This window comes from Schistocerca cancellata, chromosome 5 (genome assembly GCF_023864275.1).
Source record: "Schistocerca cancellata isolate TAMUIC-IGC-003103 chromosome 5, iqSchCanc2.1, whole genome shotgun sequence".
In the NCBI taxonomy this organism is placed as follows: domain Eukaryota; kingdom Metazoa; phylum Arthropoda; class Insecta; order Orthoptera; family Acrididae; genus Schistocerca; species Schistocerca cancellata.
In genome coordinates, this window is record NC_064630.1 from 475262256 (window position 1) to 475285761 (window position 23506).

General features: G+C 39.6%; 1 protein-coding gene and 1 long non-coding RNA gene across 2 annotated transcripts in view; one reads left to right on the forward strand and one right to left on the reverse strand.

The window, feature by feature from the left end:
- Positions 1-23506, reverse strand: part of LOC126187308 (proton-coupled amino acid transporter-like protein CG1139) — a 1061389-nt gene that overhangs the window by 438404 nt on the left and 599479 nt on the right. The window lies entirely within an intron of this gene.
- LOC126187309 (uncharacterized) lies at positions 19723-23416 on the forward strand. The gene is made up of 5 exons (XR_007537705.1): positions 19723-19774; positions 19888-19986; positions 21836-21892; positions 21969-22040; positions 22305-23416. It is a non-coding gene; the product is annotated as an uncharacterized LOC126187309 (long non-coding RNA).

Consider the following 23506-nt stretch of genomic DNA (forward strand, 5'->3'; position numbering starts at 1 on the left):
TTTATCAGTAAAATACATCAAATTGTAGTAGAGCAAGGCAGTAGGTGGTAAAAATTTTAGCTATTCAAAAATAATTATAAGTAAAATAGAATCGATGATTAATGTATTTTATAGAAATACTTCCTACAGTGGAAAATGTTGTAATCCATGATGCCAGTGATGGGAACAACTGAATGGAAAAAATGGATTCAGTTCGTTGTTGGAAGCAATCGATCCATTGGGTAGTAGTTTTGTGTATTGGTTGAATCACTTTCTCATTGTTTCGAGTGGCACCAGTCTACGGGAGCAACTGAATGAAAACAATTGCTTCAGTCAGTTGTAGTTTTACGTATCAGTTGGATTATTGCTCATTCATTTCTTTTGGAACAAAACCAGTCTGTAGTTTTTCTGTCATGTTTCCTGTCAATTTTTTTTCAACAACATATTCATTTGTTCATTCGAAAGAAGCCACTCTTCAGTGTTATAATTGATCGAGCTATCCATCATTCTTCTGAGAGAAACCAGTGTGTAGTACTTTCATTAGTTCAATTAAAGCAGTGAATATAACTGGGATGTAAGTACTCAAGGAGAGCCCTGCCCACAGAGGTACATAAAGATGTCTGTGGGGGCACACATAAGTATCATACATGTTGCCTTCAGTCGCAAATCCTGGGGACTTGTCTTCAGATGTGTGATGAGTCTGCACCAGTTTTCGAATTTAGGTAACTAATGGTCCTGTTAAGAATACACAATTCTATTACAAGTTGGCACAGTGTGACTACAGCCTTTAGAAAATTAAGACGAAACCGAAAAGTTACTATTCCCAGTAGTGGTTACATAGCTTTTAAGCACAGTACGAGTAAACATACACAGTTTTCATCAAGCAGCATATTTGTAACCAAAATTGAAACCAATCAGTGAATATTCAAATGTAAAGATGTTAAATTTTTACATTACACTATTATTTAAAAAAGGAGCCGATTCCATAACAATTATTTGCATAAATTATTTGCATAGAAATCAAATGGGGTATGATATATTGAAATTTTTGCAACTATTAAATACTTATTTCCTTAGGGAAAAAGCAGATTTTTAAAATTGCTGGAAAAACTGTGGCTGTTAAAATGTTCATTTAACGCGTCTTCAAAAAATTTTTCTTTGTGTAATAACATTTCTAACTGTCTAGCACATCAAGATTTCTAGCATTATTTTCAGCATGGAGCACTTAAATTGTTGTGGATGTCACTTAGTTTGTATCTGTTGAGGTATATACAGTTAGCTAATGTGTATTTACAAAGCTGAAAGCAAAAGTATATTCTTCATAAAGCACATGGCTAGTTCTTCCTATTTTTCCTATGTAGAATGCGGGAAAAATGTTACACTGTAGTTCATATATCCCACTTTGTTCCATTGTTGGTGTGTTTATGAGTATTGTGCGAGGTAAATGGTGTCCAAGTTTGTTGCTTGCGGAGAAAGATATTTTTATACTGGCAGTTCAAAAAAATTAGCACTTTTTTGTGTTGCTGTGCCTTAGTAGGGAATGCTTGCGGAGATTTGCATTGTATAGTTGTTTTACCTATAGTACTTCAGTTAGTGATGTTGGCCGAATTTCACTGGATACTTTGTTAACTGATTTTGCTCAACATTCATTATTCTCTGTAGTTGCTTGAATTGTGTGTTTTTGTTGGGTTAGTGCTTTGTGTTTTAAAGGTAACGTGTGTGTCCTGTTCAACATAGACTTAAATGTTGCATTTGTGTTTACATGAATATGGCAATTTAAACCATATTTATTCACCTCTGGAAACAGTAACAAATTGTTCAGTTTTCTGTTACAAGTCAGGTATCACACAGTGGGATTGACCTTTTTAAGCCATCTGTACGCTTATATAGGTTAAGACCCAAGGTATCACACGTTGCAGCCTTTCAACCTGGTGGGCCCTCGTTTGCAAGTAAGTGACAAAGAAACTTCGGAATTTTGTATGGCACTCAATAGCTTTAAAAAAGTTACATGATGTAGTGCAGTTCTGTGGTGTAATTAATAGGATAGTGGCTTCATGTGCACAAAGTTGTGGGTTCAGATCCTGCTGGATGCAGTACTTTTTTGTTTTTAAATCTTTATCCAAATGTCTTTGATCATTATTTTTATTCAATTAAGGGTTAAATGTAATTTTTATTTCCATTCCTTTGTCACATAATTTTAATCATAATTCATTTGCCCTCATTTTTCTTCCTATCATTCTTTTTCTACTTCAAGTCTTTCTTCATGTGTTTTTAATTAATATTATATATTAATTTTGGGGTAAGTTCTTTTGTTTTATCTCCCTTTTTCGTTTACATTACTTCATTCATTATATCTAATTCTCATTTTGTTTGAATTTCGTTATACTTATAAATCCTTCTTTCATTTAAATCTTCATCTGTGTTAACTTGTCCATAGTGCAATAGGTATTTAGGCTACGGTTTAAGTGTTTGTATGACGATTACCAACCAAAAAAGAATGCACATCTGGTAAAGAAAAATACATTTTTCACACTACTTCACAATCAGTATAAATAGATTTTTTTTTGTTTTTGAGCTGATAGATCGGAATTTTCAAATAATTGAATATAATAATAGGCAAATATAATTGAATTCATATTCACAAAAATTCCAGTTGGGGAAACAATGATATAAAGGAAAAATGAAACAGGAGAAAAGTAAATGTTGGCAGCTTAATGACGAACCAGGTGTGTGGAAAAATGAAAGTTCTGGACAAAGAACAATAAGGATTCACGCGTGAGGAGAAATGAGGTTCATAGTGGTTGTAGAGATCAGCTATGATTCGAGATCAGTATCAGAAGATTATCACGACGAAATGAACAGTGAAAATTGTATAAAATTTATGCAAGAGCGCCTAATAACAAATATTCCAGGTGGAAGTGGTGCGTTATTAGCCAATGTACCCTATCACGGTGTTAACAAAAATAATTCACTTGACGCCTTCCTGAGAGACAATCTCTACTCATTCCAAATTAATAATATAAGAGCAGACCAGATGTGGCTTAAGTTCAAAGAAATAGTATCGGCAGCAGTTGAGAGATTTTAACCAAATAAATTAACAAACGACGGAGCTGATCCTCCATGGTACACAAAACAGGTTAGAACACTTGCAGAAACAACGAAATAAACATTCCAAATTTAAACAGACGCAAAATCCCCAAGATTGGCGATCTTTTGCAGAAGCTCGAAATTTAGCGCGGTCTTCAATGCGAGATGCCTATAACAGTTTCCACAACGAAACTTTGTCTCGAAACCTGGCAGAAAATCCAAAGAGATTCTGGTTGTATGTGAAGTATGTTAGCGGTAAGAAACAATCAATGCCTTCTCTGCACGATAGCATGGAGATACTATCGAAGACAGTGCTGCCAAAGCAGCGTTACTAAACGCATTCTTCTGAAATGCCTTCACAAAAGAAGACGAAGCAAATATTCCAGAATTCGAATCGAGAACAGCTGCCAACATGAGTAGAAGTAAATATCTTCGGAGTAGTGAAGCAATTTAAATTACTTAATAAAAGCAAGTCTTCTGGTCCAAACTGAATACCAATTAGGTTCCTTTCGGAGTATGCTGATGCATTAACTCCAGACTTAACTATCATATACAACTGTTCGCTCGACGAAAGATCTATTCCCAAGACTGGAAAGTTGCACAGGTCACACCAATGTTCAAGAAAGGTAGTAGGAGTAATCCACTAAATTACTGTTCATTACAGGTATCGTTTTCTCGATATGCAGCAGGAACTTAGAACATGTATTGTGTTCGTACATAATGAATTACCTCTAAGAAAACGGTCTATTGACACACAGTCAACATGGGTTTAGAAAACATCATTCTTGTGAAACACAACTAGCTCTTTATTCACATGAAGTGCTGAGTGCTATTGACAAGGGATTTCAGATCGATTCCGTATTTATGGATTTCCGGAAGGCTTTTGACACTGTACCACACAAGCGGCTCGTGAAACTGCGTGCTTATGGAATATCGTCTCAGTTGTGGGACTGGATTTGTGATTTCCTGTCAGAGAGGCCACAGTTCGTAGTAATTGGCGGAAAGTCTTCGAGTAAAACAGAAGTTATTTCTGACGTTCCCCAAGGTAGTGTCATAGGCCCTCTGCTGTTCCTTATCCATACAAACGATTTGGGAGACAATCTGAGCAGCCCTCTTCGGTTGTTTGCAGATGACGCTGTCGTTTATCGACTAATAAAGTCATCAGAAGATCAAAACAAACTGCAAAACGATTTAGAAGAAATATCGGAATGGTGCGAAAAAGAGCAGTTGACCTTAAATAACGAAAAGTGTGAGGTCATCCACATGAGTGCTAAAAGGAACTCGTTAAACTTCGGTTACACGAAAAAACAGTCTAATCTAAAAGCCGTAAATTCAAATAAATACCTAGGTATTACAATTACGAACAACTTAAATTGGAAGGAACACATAGAAACTGTTGTGGGCAAGGCTAACCAAAGACTGTATTTTATTGGCAGGACACTTAGAAAATGTAACAGACCTACTAAGGAGACTGCATACACTACACTTGTCCGTCCTCTTTTAGAGTACTGCTGCGCGGTGTGGGATCCTTACCAAAAATGGTTCAAATGGCTCTGAGCACTATGGGACTTAACATCTATGGTCATCAGTCCCCTAGAACTTAGAACTACTTAAACCTAACTAACCTAAGGACATCACACAACACCCAGCCATCACGAGGCAGAGAAAATCCCTGACCCCACAGGGAATCGAACCCGGGAACCCGGGCGTGGGAAGCGAGAACGCTACCGCACGACCACGAGATGCGGGGGATCCTTACCAGATAGGACTGATGGAGTATATCGAATTTGGCGCCTCCACACATGCGCACTTCCTGCCTAAGACTGGCATAAATAGGGGGCTCTAGTCATGCCTTAGCAGTGTGTTCGTCGCACCTGAAGATGTCGGCCAGTTGCGCTGATGTAATATTGTGGAGTTTTCACTATGACATCCGACGTCTCGCCCTAGAACCATATATACAACATGTCCGTCGGGAAAGCCTCAAGCAATACATCGAAAAAGTTCAAAGATAGGCAGCACGTTTTTTATTGCGAAATATGGGAGAGTGTGTCACAGAAATGATACAGGATTTGGGATGGACATCATTAAAAGAAAGGCGTTTTTCGTCGCGACGGTATCTTCTCACGAAATTCCTATCACCAACTTTCTCCTCCGACTGCGAAAATATTTTGTTGACACTGACTTACATAGGGAGGAACGATCACCAAGATAAAATAAGGGAAATCAGAGCTCGTACGGAAAGATATAGGTGTTCATTCTTTCCGCGCGCTATACAAGATTGGAATAATAGAGAATTGTGAAGGTGGTTCGATGAACCCTCTGCCAGGCACTTAAATGTGATTTGCAGAGTATCCATGTAGATGTAGATGAAGCGCCCAACACATCTTCACGTAAAGCGGATATATAATCATGACTGACTGAGTATAAAAGTCCACGGCTTCCACCTTACAACTGTGATTGAACCCCATCGAAATTATCGGGAATTTAATGAAACAGAAAGTTTCACCAAACAACGTCAGCAATGTTACCCTCTACCAGCTTAAACAAATGATTACAGCTGCAATATAGAGCATTACGAAAGACGACTGGAAAAAGGCGTGTGATAAACTGAAAACTATTATGGACGAATACTGGCATAGAGACGCACTGAAGGACAAAGCTACTGAGAGAATAGTGACTCAACTTCATCCAGAGAGAGGCAGTGAAATTTCGTCGCATAGTTCTGAGGATATATCGGACGTGGCAAATTCAGACACGACAGAAACAGCAGCTTTGGGCATCAGCTACAGCTCTACCGATTCAGCAAATAAGGCAGAATTGTTCAGCCCTTACATATGGATTAAATTTTGTTGAATACATTGTATTAACTATTTTCACTAGGTCGCATTTTTTCTTCCTGTCTTTTTATTATTTGAAATCCTTGTGTATGCGATTTTAATTATTTTTATTTGTCCGTCATAATATTTATACGTTTGAAAATGCTTATGTATTGATTAACAAACAAAGGTAGAATCATCTCTTTGATCAAAGTCATTTAGATAAAGATTTGAAATTTAAAAAAAATGTTACAGCACCTGCCAAGGCTTGAACCCACAAACTCTTGCACAGCACGCAGACGTGGTGTTCTCTGCACTGTGTAAGGTGGCTATTTTTTTATGGTGTTATTGGATGTTTTAAAACTTGTAAAGGAAAAAAATATATTTGAAGAATTGCAGTCAGAGAAACAGTTGCTAGGCAACAGTATCTGTGTCTGCTATTGCACAACTGTGGAGTCATAAAATCTTTAACAGTCAGCAGTGGATAACTGTGTTGTGTGTACTGTGTAATGCATGGGCGCAGTTGTGGAACTATGGGAGTTGCATTTTTATTACGAGGAGGAATGATGGTTCAGAACTATGGTTGACTAGCATACGGACATAAAAAAGGTTTTGAAATGATGAACAACGTATTATTTGATGAGCTAAAACGTTTATTTTTATTGACTTGTAATTTTGGCCCATTTCACACTCGTCACAGGCGAGTTTTTGATAGACTTTCCGTTGATTGATCTTCTGAGTTAATTTACTATACCGTCGAAGTTATGGGAGTAAATGAATTTTCACATTAGAGCCTATGATTGTTTTCTTCGGTAAGTTCCTAACTGAAATTTCAGTAATTAAAGGTTGAGTCATGACTTTATTTACATTCTGTGTGAAGATTATGAACCCATGAACCCAATTTCCCTGGACCAACTGTAGTTAGCTTTAGCAGTATTTTTAGCTTCCTTTGCGTAGTGCAGGTTCTGTCAGTTTCTTTATTTTACTGGTGCCATATATAAGTGCAGAAATTTTCGTGTGTTTCAGGGTACATTCTTATACAGGTCGTCATTACAGTTAGGGTTTTTTATATACAGTCACGTTTTTTTTTTTTTTTTTTAACAGTTCGCACTGACCAAGTCTACTGAGCGTGAAATTATTGACTTGCGTATTTATTTGCGTATGAAGGAGATCGGTTTTCACACACACAGGATTCTTTTAAATTTAATGTAAGTGATGTGGCTTGGAGCTCAGTTGTGTATTTACGTTGTCGGTTCACATCCCCAGGTTTGTATTCACGATAACACACGCACAAGTAAAGGCTACTCACTCACAACTACTTCAGCTGACAAACGTGTGCTCTGTATTTTAACTAAATAGATTTCGCGCGAAATTCCGAAACAATTTTGTCCATTACTTGCAAACGAAGGCCCACTAGGGTTGAATCGCTCCAGGATAACCTTCACCACCAGATGTATTGTTTCAAAAGTCGATCACCCCGTAGTGGGACCTCTCCTTGATAGTTATTAGACAGTATACCAAAATTTCTATATCATTTTCATTTCTCATGCTTTCCTGTAGATAAATACAATAACAGTGAATGTATTTTTATCTACTGCACGCCCCACTCGAGTTATAACATAAAAAAAAATTAGTTTAATTTCGCACGATTCTCTGTAGAAGGAAGTGTTAAGAGCAAATTGATTACGCGTTAGGTTCAGTTCATAGATCGTAAGACTATTTTTTTTCTTCTTTTCATTTCCTACGTTTTCCAGTAGAAGAATACATTAAAAGCGAATGAACCGTTGTCTCCTAAACGCACATACAGCTGCAGTGTTCGGCCGTAAAACAACTGTTTTATATTAATATTGTTCATTTCCAGTGTTTTGTGTGCAAGATTATGTTAACAGAATGTATATTTGTTTTATCTGCTGCACGTATACCATGTGACATTTTCAATGAGCGGAGTTCTACAGTTCGCGAGTCATCTGAAACAACCAATAGCAGCATACGCCAACAGTTTGCGACGCGCTCAGCTAAAAAGGCGATTGTAAACTGAATAGGTAATTCAAAGGTACATAGCGAAGCATAAAATCTCTGACTAAAAATAAACTCCACGCAATGAATTCAAATAAGACGTCATATACAATAATGTCGACTAAAGCAATGAATTAAAATTTGTATCTGCACCGACATTCGAATCCGGGTCTCCTGCTTACTAGGTAGACGCGCTATTATCCCTTTCCACCCGATCGTATTGGCTCGGATTTTAATTTTATATGCCGACCTGTTACTTCTGCTTTGCTTCCAACCGGCCTGAAACGATCAAGCAACCCGGGCGCTACACGTTTCACTTGTTTTTGCACCGATTACGCTCCAACAGAGCGCAGCAGCAACGTTGAAAGTGAGTGTAAACACTAGACTTGGCCACTGTTTCTATGTTTCGATACAGTGTATCGATACGTGGAACTGTTTCAGTGTTTCGGAACTGCTGTGGTTCACTGTTTCAAAACAGTGGTGTTTCATTCCGCCCCTGTCTCGGATAATCGGACCAGATTCGATCTCGAGCCAGACACAGAAACTGTATCGTTGTTTCAAAATAAGGCTGTTTCAGTCCACCTGTGCTTGGAACGGACTAATTGTATCGAAACAGTGATGTTTCATTCCGCTCTGTGTCGGACGAGATTCGGGCTCGGCACAGGTACTGAAACACAACATACCACGTCATGAAACACTTTCAAGAATGTCGGAATCTTTTCGACAAGCAATAGCATGAAGCTTAAGATATCCGAAAGTAAAGCTTCGTTTCTAGCTGACTGTCCTATTCCGAAATGGCGTAACATCTGCTTTATAAACACTAACCAAACAATAAAACAACGCATACTATTCGCATTCAAAATAATAAATATGTGAAAATCATTCAGTTAAATTACACTTTATTTATAACATACGCTTCTCTGTTCACGTACAGTAATCGTATTAAGAAACGCAAGTAAGCCTACAACATTTTGAATAAAAAAAGGCGTAGAGTGACAGTTATTAGACATATACATCAATTTGATGTAGGTATAATTGCAAGCAATCTGTTTGACATATCACTTATAGTGTAATGGTGAACGGGAAGGGCTGGGAAGCATGGTGAATTTATAGTAACGGTTCGAAACACATTAAAAGACAAAATTTTTTTCTGTTATATTTTGCTATTTATTCGAGTTATTTGGCCTTATTTTTGAGTCTATAGTCACTGTTCCTATTATCCATAATGATTCCCTTGGTGTGCATGGAAATTAGTAGGATGGGTATATTACGCATACTAACGGAATGTGGGAATCCCAGTAACATATCGGTTGTTTCTGCAGTTTGCTCCCACCTCCAGTTCCGTTCGTGGTGGTTCTTCTGCCTTCAGCTAAGGCTTTCCTCAGCCAATTGAAAAGTATGAAAGTCACATGACACAAAAGCAGCACATTTGCTGCAGGAAATACGAAACTGCCAAGACGCCTAAGTGATAGTTTCATACTTTTTGCGATGTGATTAGCGCTCTTGCACCTCATTTGTGTTTATATGGACATACTTATACAGTAGACATTCAAGATGATAAAATGTGTAGGTTTATTAGATTACAAAACACAAACTGTTTCACTGTTTCGAAACAGCGTATCGAAACATTATATTGTACTGTTTCATTTGTTTCGAAACAGTTACGTGTTTCACTTTGCCCATCTCTAGTAAACACTAAAGTGCGCGTCATTTATGACGACGGCCGAGTTTAGGTTCTTTCTGCGCATCTGACGTCACAAAACACAGTCAGCCAAAGAACAGAGAACGACGTTGCCAGAGCTCGACTGCAGTGCAGAGCACGAACGAGTGTCTTCATTTTTAGAAACGTTCAGTCATAAATAAAGTAATTGAACAAAAGCAATGTCTTGATAGCAGACTTTCTTTTATATAAAGTTTGGAAAAAGCATTCTTTATACCAATTGCTTCATATTCTATTAATTAATTAAACCAAACAAGCAATGTTGTTGTTGTTGTGGTCTTCAGTCCTGAGACTGGTTTGATGCAGCTCTCCATGCTACTCTATACTGTGCAAGCTTCTTCATCTCCCAGTACGTACTGCAGCCTACATCCTTCTGAATCTGCTTAGTGTATTCAACTCTTGGTCTCCCTCTACGATTTTTACCCTCCACTCTGCCCTCCAATACTGAATTGGTGATCCCTTGATGCCTCAGAACATGTCCTGCCAACTGATCCCTTCTTCTAGTCAAGTTGTGCCACAAACTCCTCTTCTCCCCAATTCTATTCAATACCTCCTCATTAGTTACATGATCTATCCATCTAATCTTCAGCATTCTTCTGTAGCACCACATTTCAAAAGCTTCTATTCTCTTCTTGTCCAAACCATTTATCGTCCATGTTTCACTTCCGTACATGGCTACACTCCATACAAATACTATCAGAAACGACTTCATGACACTTAAATCTATACTTGATGTTAACAAATTTCTCTTCTTCAGAAGCGCTTTCCTTGCCATTGCCAGTCTACATTTTATATCCTCTCTACTTCGACCATCATCAGTTATTTTGCTCCCCAAATAGCAAAACGCCTTTACTACTTTAAGTGTCTCATTTCCCCATCTAATTCCTTCAGCATCACCCGACTTAATTCGACTACATTCCATTATCCTTGTTTTTCTTTTGTTGATGTTCATCTTATATCCTCCTTTCAAGACACTGCCCATTCCGTTCAACTGCCCTTCCACGTCCTTTGCCGTCTCTGACAGAATTACAATGTCATTGGCGAACCTCAAAGTTTTTATTTCTTCTCCATGGATTTTAATACCTACTCCGAAGTTTTCTTTCGTTTCTTTTGCTGCTTGCTCAATATACAGATTGAACAACATCGGGGAGAGGCTACAACCCCGTCTCACTCTCTTCCCAACCACTGCTTCCCTTTCATGTCCCTCAACTCTTATAACTGCCATCTGTTTTCTGCACAAATTGTAAATAGCCTTTCGCTCCCTGTATTTTACATCGGCCACCTTCAGAATTTGAAAGAGAGTATTCCAGTCAACATAGTCAAAAGCTTTCTCTAAGTCTACAAATGCTAGAAACGTAGGTTTGCCTTTCCTTAGTCTAGCTTCTAAAATAAGCCGTAGGGTCAGTATTGCCTCACGTGTTCCCATATTTCTACGGAATCCAAACTGATCTTCCCCGAGGCCGGCTTCTACCAGATTTTCCATTTCTCTGTAAATAATTCGCATTAGTATTTTGCAGCTGTGACTTATTCAACTGATACTTCGGTAATTTTCACATCTGTCGATGATGCTTTCCTTGGGATTGGAATTATTATATTCTTCTTGAAGTCTGAGGGTATTTCGCCTGTCTCATACATTTTGCTCACCAGATGGTAGAGTTTTGTCAGGACTGGCTCTCCTAAGGCTGTCAGTAGTTCTAATGGAATGTTGTCTACTCCCGGGGCCTTGTTTTGACTCAGGTCTTTCAGTTCTCTATCAAACTCTTAACGCAGTATGATATCTCCCATTTCATCTTCATCTACATCCTCTTCCATTTCTATAACATCGCCCTCAAGTACATCGCCCTTGTATAGACCCTCTATATACTCCTTCCACCTTTCTGCTTTCCCTTCTTTGTTTGGAACTGGGTTTCCATCTGAGCTCTTGATATTCATACAAGTGGTTCTCTTCTCTCCAAAGGTCTCTTTAATTTTCCTGTAGGCAGTATCTATCTTACCCCTAGTGAGATAAGCCTCTACATCGTTACATTTGTCCTCTAGCCATGCCTGCTTAGCCATTTTGCACTTCTTGTCGATCTCATTTTTGAGACGTTTGTATTCCTTTTTGCCTGCTTCATTTACTGCACTTTTATATTTTCTCCTTTCGTCAATTAAATTCAATATTTCTTCTGTAACCCAAGGATTTCTACTAGCCCTCGTCTTTTTACCTATTTGATCCTCTGCTGCCTTCACTACTTCATCCCTCAAAGCTACCCATTCTTCTTCTACTGTATTTCTTTCCCCCATTCTTGTCAATTGTTCCCTTACACTCTCCCTGAAACTATGTACAACCTCTGGTTTAGTCAGTTTATCCAGGTCCCATCTCCTTAGATTCTCACCTTTTTGCAGTTTCTTCAGTTTTAATCTGCAGTTCATAACCAATAGATTGTGGTCAGAGTCCACATCTGCCCCTGGAAATGTCTTACAATTTAAAACCTGGTTCCTAAATCTCTGTCTTGCCATTATACAATCTATCTGAAACCTTTTGGTATCTCCAGGGTTCTTCCATGTATACAACCTTCTTTCATGATTCTTGAACCAAATGTTAGCTATGATTAAGTTGTGCTCTGTGCAAAATTCTATCAGGCGCCTCCCTCTTTCATTTCTTAGCCCCAATCCATATTCACCTACTACGTTTCCTCCTCTTCCTTTTCCTACTGTCGAATTCCAGTCACCCATGACTATTAAATTTTTGTCTCCCTTCACTATCTGAATAATTTATTTTATGTCATCATACATTTATTCAATTTCTTCGTCATCTGCAGAGCTAGTAGGCATATAGACTTGTTCTACTGTCGCAGGCGTAGGCTTCGTGTCTATCTTGGCCACAACAATGTGTTCAGTATGCTGTTTGTAGTTGCTTACCCACATTCCTATTGCTTTATTCATTATTAAACCTACTCCTGCATTACCCCTATTTGATTTTGTATTTATAACCCTGTATTCACCTGACCAAAAGTCTTGTTCCTCCTGCCACCAATCTTTAATAATTCCCACTAAATCCAACTTTAACCTATCCATTTCCCTTTTTAAATTTTCTAACCTACCTGCCCGATTAAGGGATCTGACGTTCCACGCTCCGATCCATAGAACGCCAGTTTTCTTTCTCCTGATAACGGCGTCCTCCTGAGTCGTCCCCACCCGGAAATCCGAATGGGGGACTATTTTACCTCCGGAATATTTTACCCAAGAGGACGCCATCATCATTTATCCATACAGTAAAGCTGCATGCCCTTGGGAAAAAATTACGACTGTAGTTTCCCCTTGCTTTCAGCCGTTCGCAGTACCAGCACAGCAAGGCCGTTTTGGTTAATGTTACAAGGTCAGATCAGTCAATCATCCAGACTATTGCCCCTGCAACTACTGAAAAGGCTGCTGCCCCTCTTCAGGAACCACGCGTTTGTCTGGCCTCTCAACAGATACCCCTCCGTTGTGGTTGCACCTACGGTACGGCTATCAGTGTCACTGAGGCTCGCAAACCTCTCCACCAACGGCAAGGTCTATGGTTCATGAGGGGGGGGGGGGGGGGAACAAGCAATAAGCCTCCTAATTCAGGCGATAGCAAGGAAAGGTGTTTGTATCATTCTCACTAATCGCTTTATAACAATAAATTGTTTATTTCCTATTGTACTTCGACGGAACGTGAGTAATTCATAATCATACCAACAGTGTTTGTCGGTATTTTGCGTGATATTTTAAAGTCCTCCGGGAAATGTAATTGAATGACGAGCTGCGTTAGCGTAATGGTTAAAGTGTCGCCGGCACGGTAGCTCAGCGTACAGCTGGTTGGCCTCTGTAATAAAAAACTGTGGAAGGATCAATCACCGAAGTTGAACAGGATGTCTTGCAACATCCACACACACACACACACACACACACAAAAGCGTGTTCGGTCAGAGGGTTAGCGCCCCTCTGTAATAAAAAAAACTGAGCTAATCGATCAACAAAGAACTTAAACAGATGTCTTACGACGTTCGTCCCGAGCAGCAGCTAAGCAAAAGGTTCTGAGTCAAACCTTGCTCGGTGCTTAATATTTTCTTTATTTAAAAACAGTGTCGAAGTGTCTTACTTCATGAATTTTATTCGTTTGAATGTAATTTTTTGAAATTTCTAGTGGCAACTAAAATCGACCATACAGAAAGTATATGCTATGGACTTTTACCTCTGCAAACTCTTCAAAATTTCGTGCAATGGTTTCCTACATCTAATGGTGCACAATAACTGTAGAACATCGAACCAATATTAAGTCATTTATGGGGGGGGGGGGGGGAGAAGAAGATGTGTAAAACTCAAAGAAGATGTGTAAAACTCAAATTTTTGGGCCAAATAGCTTTTGTGTAATCGAATGATAAAGTGTGTCAAAGCAGTTGAAACACCATGTGTCTGCACAGATGAGCAGTGCAATGATGTCAAAAACGCGCACTTCGCGGAATGCGGGGAGCATGTCTCTGTAGCAGCGAAAGGGTTAATGTGGCCGTGGTGGCTTTACTTCATAAACTGCTTGCGAACTATACTATGGTGCTGCTTCTCTTGGCGCGTACAACAGCAATGCAGCAATCTCCCACGTCTGGGCGGGCATGCGCGAACCGCCAAGATAAAAGAATTGAACTATAGACTTGGGCAACACTATTCTTTTTCCCGATTCGATTCCTACGATTCAATCTCACATTGCAAATCGATTCCTAAGTTTCATTCACAATTCATTCTAGTCTGCGATGGCACGATTCATACGGAATGCAAAACGTTCTAAATCTTACTGACAGATGGCAGGACCTGTCTGAAATTGTCAATGGGGTTAGAATCGAACTTTTGTCATGATATGATATGCCAGAAATAGTTTATTTATGAGTAAACATGCATATGACGTTACAAGTGTGATTCTCGATTTATACGTGCAATGCCTTAATTGAAAGGTCAAGTTTGATTTGATTGCATCTATTGTTTTATTTCAGTATGCCAGGAAAGAGGAGTCGATTTGTGCGAAAGGTGGTGCAAAATTTCGTGATATGCGAGTTTGGTTGTGTGGCTTGAAAGTATCTAACTACAGATGTGTGTTTTATAGTAATCAAATCTAGCAGTGAGGCAGACATGGTTTGGCTCATATCATCCTATGTTTTTATGTGCTAAGATGTCTTTCCAAGTCCACCCTTGTAATTCATAGCGCAGCTGACAGCCCTCCCATACAGCAAATTTAGCTTAACTTTCATTTCTTCTCAATACAAAGCATAGGTATTTTGCTTTTAATTTGTCTGAGAACTCGCCGCTGTCACTATTTACGTGAGAAAACGACACCGCGAAGTGTCAGCTTAGTTTTCATGAGTAATATTACGGCCCACGAACTTCGTTTGTTCGTTACGAGCTTCCTTTGTAGTTTGTTCACACGTATCCTCCACTTGACTGCTATCTGGCGGTCGTAATCATTCGGCATGATTCGGAAGTTGCCTTCGAAGCGAACGGTACTGGTCTGTCGCGACAGCCATCTACCGGTAGAACGGGTGAAACTACGAAAATTAGCAGACACATTATCCGCGCGCCGCAATAGAGAGCAGTTCTAAATTTCCGTCAACCCGCGCATGCGCAGAAGCGGGTACCGCAGTGCTTTCTGCTAGAGGTGGGTCGAACTCGTTCATTCCCGTGAACTACTTCATTCATTTCACTCTTTGCCGTGAAGCGTTCAAATGAAGTAGTTCATTCGTGAAGTACGAAAGCCTAGCGAAGTTGCCCAGTTCGCCGCTCAGCCGCTGCTACGCTCGCTTCGCCTCGCTCGTACAATGTTGTTGTTGTTGTGGTCTTCAGTCCCGAGACTGGTTTGATGCAGCTCTCCATGCTACTCTATCCTGTGCAAGCTTCTTCATCTCCCAGTATCTACTGCAACCTACATCCTTCTGAATCTGCTTAGTGTATTCATCTCTTGGTCTCCCTCTACGATTTTTACCCTCCACACTGCCCTCCAATGCTAAATTTGTGATCCCTTGATGCCTCAAAACATGTCCTACCAACCGATCCCTTCTTCTAGTCAAGTTGTGCCACAAACTTCTCTTCTCCCCAATCCTATTCAATACCTCCTCATTAGTTACGTGATCTACCCACCTTATCTTCAGCATTCTTCTGTAGCACCACATTTCGAAAGCTTCTATTCTCTTCTTGTCCAAACTAGTTATCGTCCATGTTTCACTTCCATACATGGCTACACTCCATACAATTACTTTCAGAAACGACTTCCTGACACTTAAATCTATACTCGATGTTAACAAATTCCTCTTCTTCAGAAATGCTTTCCTTGCCATTGCCAGTCTGCATTTTATATCCTCTCTACTTCGACCATCATCGGTTATTTTACTCCCTAAATAGCAAAACTCCTTTACTACTTTAAGTGTCTCATTTCCTAATCTAATTCCCTCAGCATCACCCGACTTAATTTGACTGCATTCCATTATCCTCGTTTTGCGTTTGTTGATGTTCATCTTATATCCTCCTTTCAAGACGCTGTCCATTCCGTTCAACTGCTCTTCCAAGTCCTTTGCTGTCTCTGACAGAATTACAATGTCATCGGCGAACCTCAAAGTTTTTACTTCTTCGCCATGAATTTTAATACCTACTCCGAATTTTTCTTTTGTTTCCTTTACTGCTTGCTCAATATACAGATTGAATAACATCGGGGAGAGGCTACAACCCTGTCTTACTCCTTTCCCAACCACTGCTTCCCTTTCATGCCCCTCGACTCTTATAACTGCCATCTGGTTTCTGTACAAACTGTAAATAGCCTTTCGCTCCCTGTATTTTACCCCTGCCACCTTCAGAATTTGAAAGAGAGTATTCCAGTTAACATTGTCAAAAGCTTTCTCTAAGTCTACAAATGCTAGAAACGTAGGTTTGCCTTTTCTTAATCTTTCTTCTAAGATAAGTCGTAAGGTTAGTATTGCCTCTCGTGTTCCAACATTTCTACGGAATCCAAACTGATCTTCCCCGAGGTCGGCTTCTACCAGTTTTTCCATTCGTCTGTAAAGAATTCGCGTTAGTATTTTGCAGCTGTGACTTATTAAACTGATAGTTCGGTAATTTTCACATCTGTCAACACCTGCTTTCTTTGGGATTGGAATTATTATATTCTTCTTGAAGTCTGAGGGTATTTCACCTGTCTCATACATCGTGCTCACCAGATGGTAGAGTTTTGTCATGACTGGCTCTCCCGAGGCCATCAGTAGTTCAAATGGAATGTTGTCTACTCCCGGGGCCTTGTTTCGACTCAGGTCTTTCAGTGCTCTGTCAGACTCTTCACGCAGTATCATATCTCCCATTTCGTCTTCATCTACATCCTCTTCCATTTCCATAATATTGTCCTCAAGTACATCGCCCTTGTATAAACCCTCTATATACTCCTTCCACCTTTCTGCCTTCCCTTCTTTGCTTAGAACTGGGTTGCCATCTGAGCTCTTGATATTCATACAAGTGGTTCTCTTCTCTCCAAAGGTCTCTTTAATTTTCCTGTAGGCAGTATCTATCTTACCCCTAGTGAGACAAGCCTCTACATCCTTACATTTGTCCTCTAGCCATCCCTGCTTAGCCATTTTGCACTTCCTGTCGATCTCATTTTTGAGACGTTTGTATTCCTTTTTGCCTGCTTCATTTACTGCATTTTTATATTTTCTCCTTTCATCAATTAAATTCAATATTTCTTCTGTTACCCAAGGATTTCTATTAGCCCTCGTCCTTTTACCTACTTGATCCTCTGCTGCCTTCACTACTTCATCTCTCAGAGCTACCCATTCTTCTTCTACTGTATTTCTTTCCCCCATTCCTGTCAATTGTTCCCTTATGCTCTCCCTGAAACTCTCTACAACCTCTGGTTCTTTCAGTTTATCCAGGACCCATCTCCTTAAATTCCCACCTTTTTGCAGTTTCTTCAGTTTCAATCTGCAGTTCATAACCAATAGACTGTGGTCAGAGTCCACATCTGCCCCTGGAAATGTCCTACAATTTAAAACCTGGTTCCTAAATCTCTGTCTTACCATTATATAATCTATCTGATACCTTTTAGTATCTCCAGGGTTCTTCCAGGTATAAAACCTTCTTTTATGATTCTTGAACCAAGTGTTGGCTATGATTAAGTTATGCTCTGTGCAAAATTCTACAAGGCGGCTTCCTCTTTCATTCCTTCCCCCCAATCCATATTCACCTACTATGTTTCCTTCTCTCCCTTTTCCTACTGACGAATTCCAGTCACCCATGACTATTAAATTTTCGTCTCCCTTCACTACCTGAATAATTTCTTTTATCTCGTCATACATTTCATCTATTTCTTCATCATCTGCAGAGGTAGTTGGCATATAAACTTGTACTACAGTAGTAGGCATGGGCTTTGTGTCTATCTTGGCCACAATAATGCGTTCACTATGCTGTTTGTAGTAGCTAACCCGCACTCCTATTTTTTTATTCATTATTAAACCTACTCCTGCATTACCCCTATTTGATTTTGTATTTATAACCCTGTAATCACCTGACCAAAAGTCTTGTTCCTCCTGCCACCGAACTTCACTAATTCCCACTATATCTAACTTTAACCTATCCATTTCCCTTTTTAAATTTTCTAACCTACCTGCCCGATTAAGGGATCTGACATTCCACGCTCCGATCCGTAGAAAGCCAGTTTTCTTTCTCCTGATAACGACGTCCTCCTGAGTAGTCCCCGCCCGGAGATCCGAATGGGGGACTATTTTACCTCCGGAATATTTTACCCAAGAGGACGCCATCATCATTTAATCATACAGTAGAGCTGCATGTCCTCGGGAAAAATTACGGCTGTAGTTTCCCCTTGCTTTCAGCCGTTCGCAGTACCAGCACAGCAAGGCCGTTTTGGTTAATGTTACAAGGTCAGATGAGTCAATCATCCAGACTGTTGCCCCTGCAACTACTGAAAAGGCTGCTGCCCCTCTTCAGGAACCACATGTTTGTCTGGCCTCTCAACAGATACCCCTCCGTTGTGGTTGCACCTACGGTACGGCCATCTGTATCGCTGAGGCACGCAAGCCTCCCCACCAACGGCAAGGTCCATGGTTCATGGGGGGCTCGTACAATAAAGCTTCGTAATACTTCACAATTTTACCAACAGATGGCGGAACTATGGAGTAACGTGCACGCAACGTTTTACGCTCTTACAGCGTCTGAGTTATCTTAAATAGAGCATGGTCGAAGGGGACAAAGGAAAGATAAACAGAGAAGGCTGTCACGTATAAAGAAGGTACTACATTTAATCATGCTCGACATTTTCTCGTGAAGCGCCCAAAAAAGTCTTTATCTGCCAAATGGACATTGTTTGTTGTATTCATGGACTGAAAAATAGGGCTAACAACGAAATGCAGTCCAATTTCATGTTCCTTTTAAAATTTAATCCAAAATAGAATGAGTATGTTTAACACTGTCACAAAGTCTATATACCTACGTTAAGTAATTATTCAGAAGTTTTCCTGTAGATTTTATTTTTGTTGACAATAATAACCCACTAGATTCAAAACGTAAACTGTCATCTGTAGTCATTGGTACGATTTCAGGTAAAATCCCTCTTTCAGTGTTATTAACAAACCTTTTATTTTCATGTTGGCTGTGCGTGCTCACACAGATAGCCTCTTCGTTTCCATCTTTAATATTCATTTGTCTTCAAGCGCTGCCAACGGTAGGCTACCCGTAGACGCGAAGTTTAACTGCACATATAGTCACGGGTAATGATGTCAGCACTGCAGGTAGCAGCTGACGCTGTCTTCTCCTCGCCCCTCACATCCCCCGCCCCACGTAAACCTATCGTTCCCCACAAACACCGCGCGATTCGTCGACAGGCAGCACAGGGAGGACTGAAGTGAAGGGAGGATGAGTGACGTGGGCGACGGAGAGGGGAAGAGAGTGAGTGAACTAGAAAAAAGTGTGGAGTGTGCCATCTGTGAAGAGTTTGAAGTACCAGTTCATTGAAATTGAGTGGTTAGTTCACACTTCACAGGAGTGAAGCGTTCATTTGAACGACTCATTCACGAGCTCCCCATCACTACTTTCTGCTTGTTGTTTGTTTATGGTTGGGTGTGTAGAGGCAAATTACAGTTTTTCGTGTTGGAGATTTTCCGCATTTTTTTCAGTAAGTAGGTTTTCATAAATGCAGTAAAAATAGTATTTTTTTTGCCAGTCGACTTTCTTTTATACTAGCTGTTTGTGAACGCTTATTGTTCTGTTTATTGCTTCATATTCTAGAAATGGAATGGAACAAACAGGCTTTAAGCATCCTCATTCAGGCGTACAGCGAAGAAAAGTGTATGTACAACCCGCAGGACCCGCTATATTCATAATAAGGTACGTCGGCATCGTTTATTTCTGAGTAATATGCATATTATGTTACACGATGATTTTCGATTCGTATATAAATGCCTTAGCTTACGAAAGTTCATGTTTGATTTCATTGCATCTCTTGCTTAATTTCAGAATGCCAGGAAAGAGAAACTGGCAGTTAGACATGGGCAAACTAAACACGTAAATGTTTCGAAACAAATGAAACAGTACAATGTAATGTTTCGAAACAGTGAAACAGTTTGTGTTTTGTAATCTAATAAACCTACACATTTTATCATCTTGAATATCTACTGTATAAGTATGTCCATATAAACACAAATGAGGTGCGAGAGCGCTAATCATATCGTAAAAAGTATGAAACTATCACTTAGGCGTCTTGGCAGTTTCGTATTTCCTGCAGCAAATGCGCTGCTTTTGTGTCATGTGACTTTCATACTTTCCAATTGGCTGAGGAAAGCCTTAGCTGAAGGCAGAAGAACCACCACGAACGGAACTGGAGGTGGGAGCAAACTGCAGAAACAACCGATATGCTACTGGGATTCCCACATTCCATTAGTATGGCTAATATACCCATCCTGCTAATTTCCATGCACACAAAGGGAATCATTGTGGATAATAGACACAGTGACTATAGACTCACAAATAACGCCAAATAATTCGAACAAATAATAAAATATAACAGAAAAAAATTTTGTGTTTCAAGATGTTTAGAACCGTTACTATAAATTTACGATGCTTCCCGTTCACCATTACACTATCAGTGATATGTCAAACAGATTGCTTGCAATTATACCTACATCAAATTTATGTACATGTCTAATAACTGTCACTCTACGCCTTTTTTTATTTAAAATGTTGTAGTCTTACTTGAGTTTCTTAATATGATTACTGTACATGAACAGAGAAGCGTATGTTGTAAAAAAAGTGTAATTTAACTGAATGATTTTGACATATTTATTATTTTGAATGCGAATAGTATGCGTTGTTTTATTGTTTGGTTAGTGTTTATAAAGCAGATGTTACGCCATTTCGGAATAGGACAGTCAGCTAGAAACGAAGCTTTACTTTCGGATATCTTAAGCTTCATGCTATTGCTTGTCGAAAAGATTCCGACATTCTTGAAAGTGTTTCATGAAGTGGTATGTTGTGTTTCAGTACCTGTGCCGAGCCCGAATCTCGTCCGACACAGAGCGGAATGAAACATCACTGTTTCGATGCAATTAGTCCGTTCCAGGCACAGGTGGACTGAAACAGCCTTATTTTGAAACAACGATACAGTTTCTGTGTGTCGCTCGAGATCCGAGACAGGGGCGGAATGAAACACCACTGTTTCGAAACAGTGAACCATAGCCGTTCCGAAACACTGAAACAGTTCCAGGTATCGATACACTGTATCGAAACATAGAAACAGTGGCAACGCAACAGATGAGGACTGCAAAACTCGATTCATGTCACTGCGGTCGCACTTTTGCGGAGAGCAAAAAAAAAATTAGAGCCAGTGAGCATAGTGGTGCAGGGGCAAGCGAAATTTACGAGCCTGCTGTGTGGTGGTTCAATGCTTTGAAGGACTACGTGACACAGAGGAAAACAGTGACAAATATCCCAAGCCGTATGGTAAGTACGTACATTTTGTTGCCTTCCTTTGTAGGAATTCTGCTTTCTGTAAGACAGCTTATTCTGATTTCAGGTTGTGGATGGATATTCCAGCGCAAGTAGTATATTTGCTTGTATTAGTGAATGGTATTTTGGAAAACAAATCACGCTTTAATACTACCATGTGTATTCGTATTTTTCAGTGTTATGAGCGGTTCACAATCTGCTATAGACTAACCATGGGCCTTTAATATTTCAGATACCACAGTCACTCTCATCAAATCCATGTAGCACGACCACTGTCAATGACTCTTATGTAAGTTTTTAACTACATTTACATAAAAGTTGTAAATAGTAATTGCAACAAGTGAATAACACATCAACTATTTCAGAATACTGAGGTGACCACAATTACTGAAGAGACCATAGTAAATGAGGGATATATTGAAGATGACAACAGCAATGTAAGTGCATAAACAGTATTCTCATGTATGCCAATGACAGTTCATTAGCCATGGAGCTCTCTTGACCAAAAGAATGTAACACTTTGATTGTATTGTATATATTTGCTCCAACAAAATAGTACTTCACTGTCATATAGGTTACTTACATTACTTATATTTTACACAGAGAACTTTAAACAGACCACTGTAGTTTACATAACCACTTTAATGTTAGATATTGTAATACGTGTATAGCACAATACTGTATCAGTTTTCTATTTCCAGTACTCCCAAGACATATTTACTGTGGAATTGTCAGGGGGAAGTACACCTGTGTCAACACCATCACCTCGAAGTGAGCAGCCTTATGCTTCAGCCAGAAAGAGGTGTAGGAAGGACACTGAGGACGAATTAGCCACCTCAACATTGTCAGTCTTAAGAGACATTAGAGTTTCAATTACTGGCAGTAATGAAGATGACAAGTTTGGGCAGTATGTTGCTGCTGAATTGAAGAAATTGAAAAATCCAGCAATTAAGGCTGACGTGAAATTGAATGTCATGAAATGTATCATGGATGGCATACGTAAAGAAATCTGTAACTGATTTTAAAGTTAAGGCATTGCATTTCATTGAGTTATTTTTAAATAAAAGATTGCCTTTTGTACATTATTACTGTTAGAAGTTGTACTTCTTAACGGCTTCCCACTGCCATGAAACATAACCTGTTGTACTAAAGAATTCACAAAATTTTTCGCGCACTTCCCCGTCACACAGTGATGTGCGATTTCCACTCTGCTGGGGTATGCTAGAGAGAAATTTCTCTCCTCGCCAGGAACCATTATTTACGGTGCACAAGTCTGTGTTTTCTGTATTAGCAGCTGTCAGATGTGTGGTGTCTGCCTCTTCAATCAAGTAGTTGTGCAGTATGCATAAAGTCTGAACAATTAATTCCACTTTCTCAACAGATAGTCGAATTGTACTGAGAAGAACTCTGAAGCGGTTGGCCAGAATTCCGAAAGTGTTTTCCACTACTCGCCTTCCTCTTGACAATCTGTAGTTAAAAATCTGTTTGGATTTCTGGTTCTGGCAGTCTCTGTAGGGTTTCATGATATATGGCTCCAGGTGAAAGGCATCAACAGCAAGAATCACGTATGGCACTTCAATGTTTGTGCCAGGAAGTGATTTTTGCTGTGGTACCTTCAACCAGTTTTCCCGAAGTGCACTGCTGATCAGGCTGTTTGCATACACCCCACCATCACTCACTCTTCCGTTGCACCCAATGTCAATCAAAGAGAATCGGTACCTAGCATCAACAATAGCTAGTAAAACAACACTGTGGAATTTTTTATAATTGAATTATGTTGAGCCAGCAGTTCGTGGTGGGGCAAATGCTATGTGTTTCCCATCCATTGCGCCTGAAAATAAAAGTAAGTAGTTTTATATACCAGTACATAGACTTGCAGTGTGGGAGATAAAAAACTGCCTAA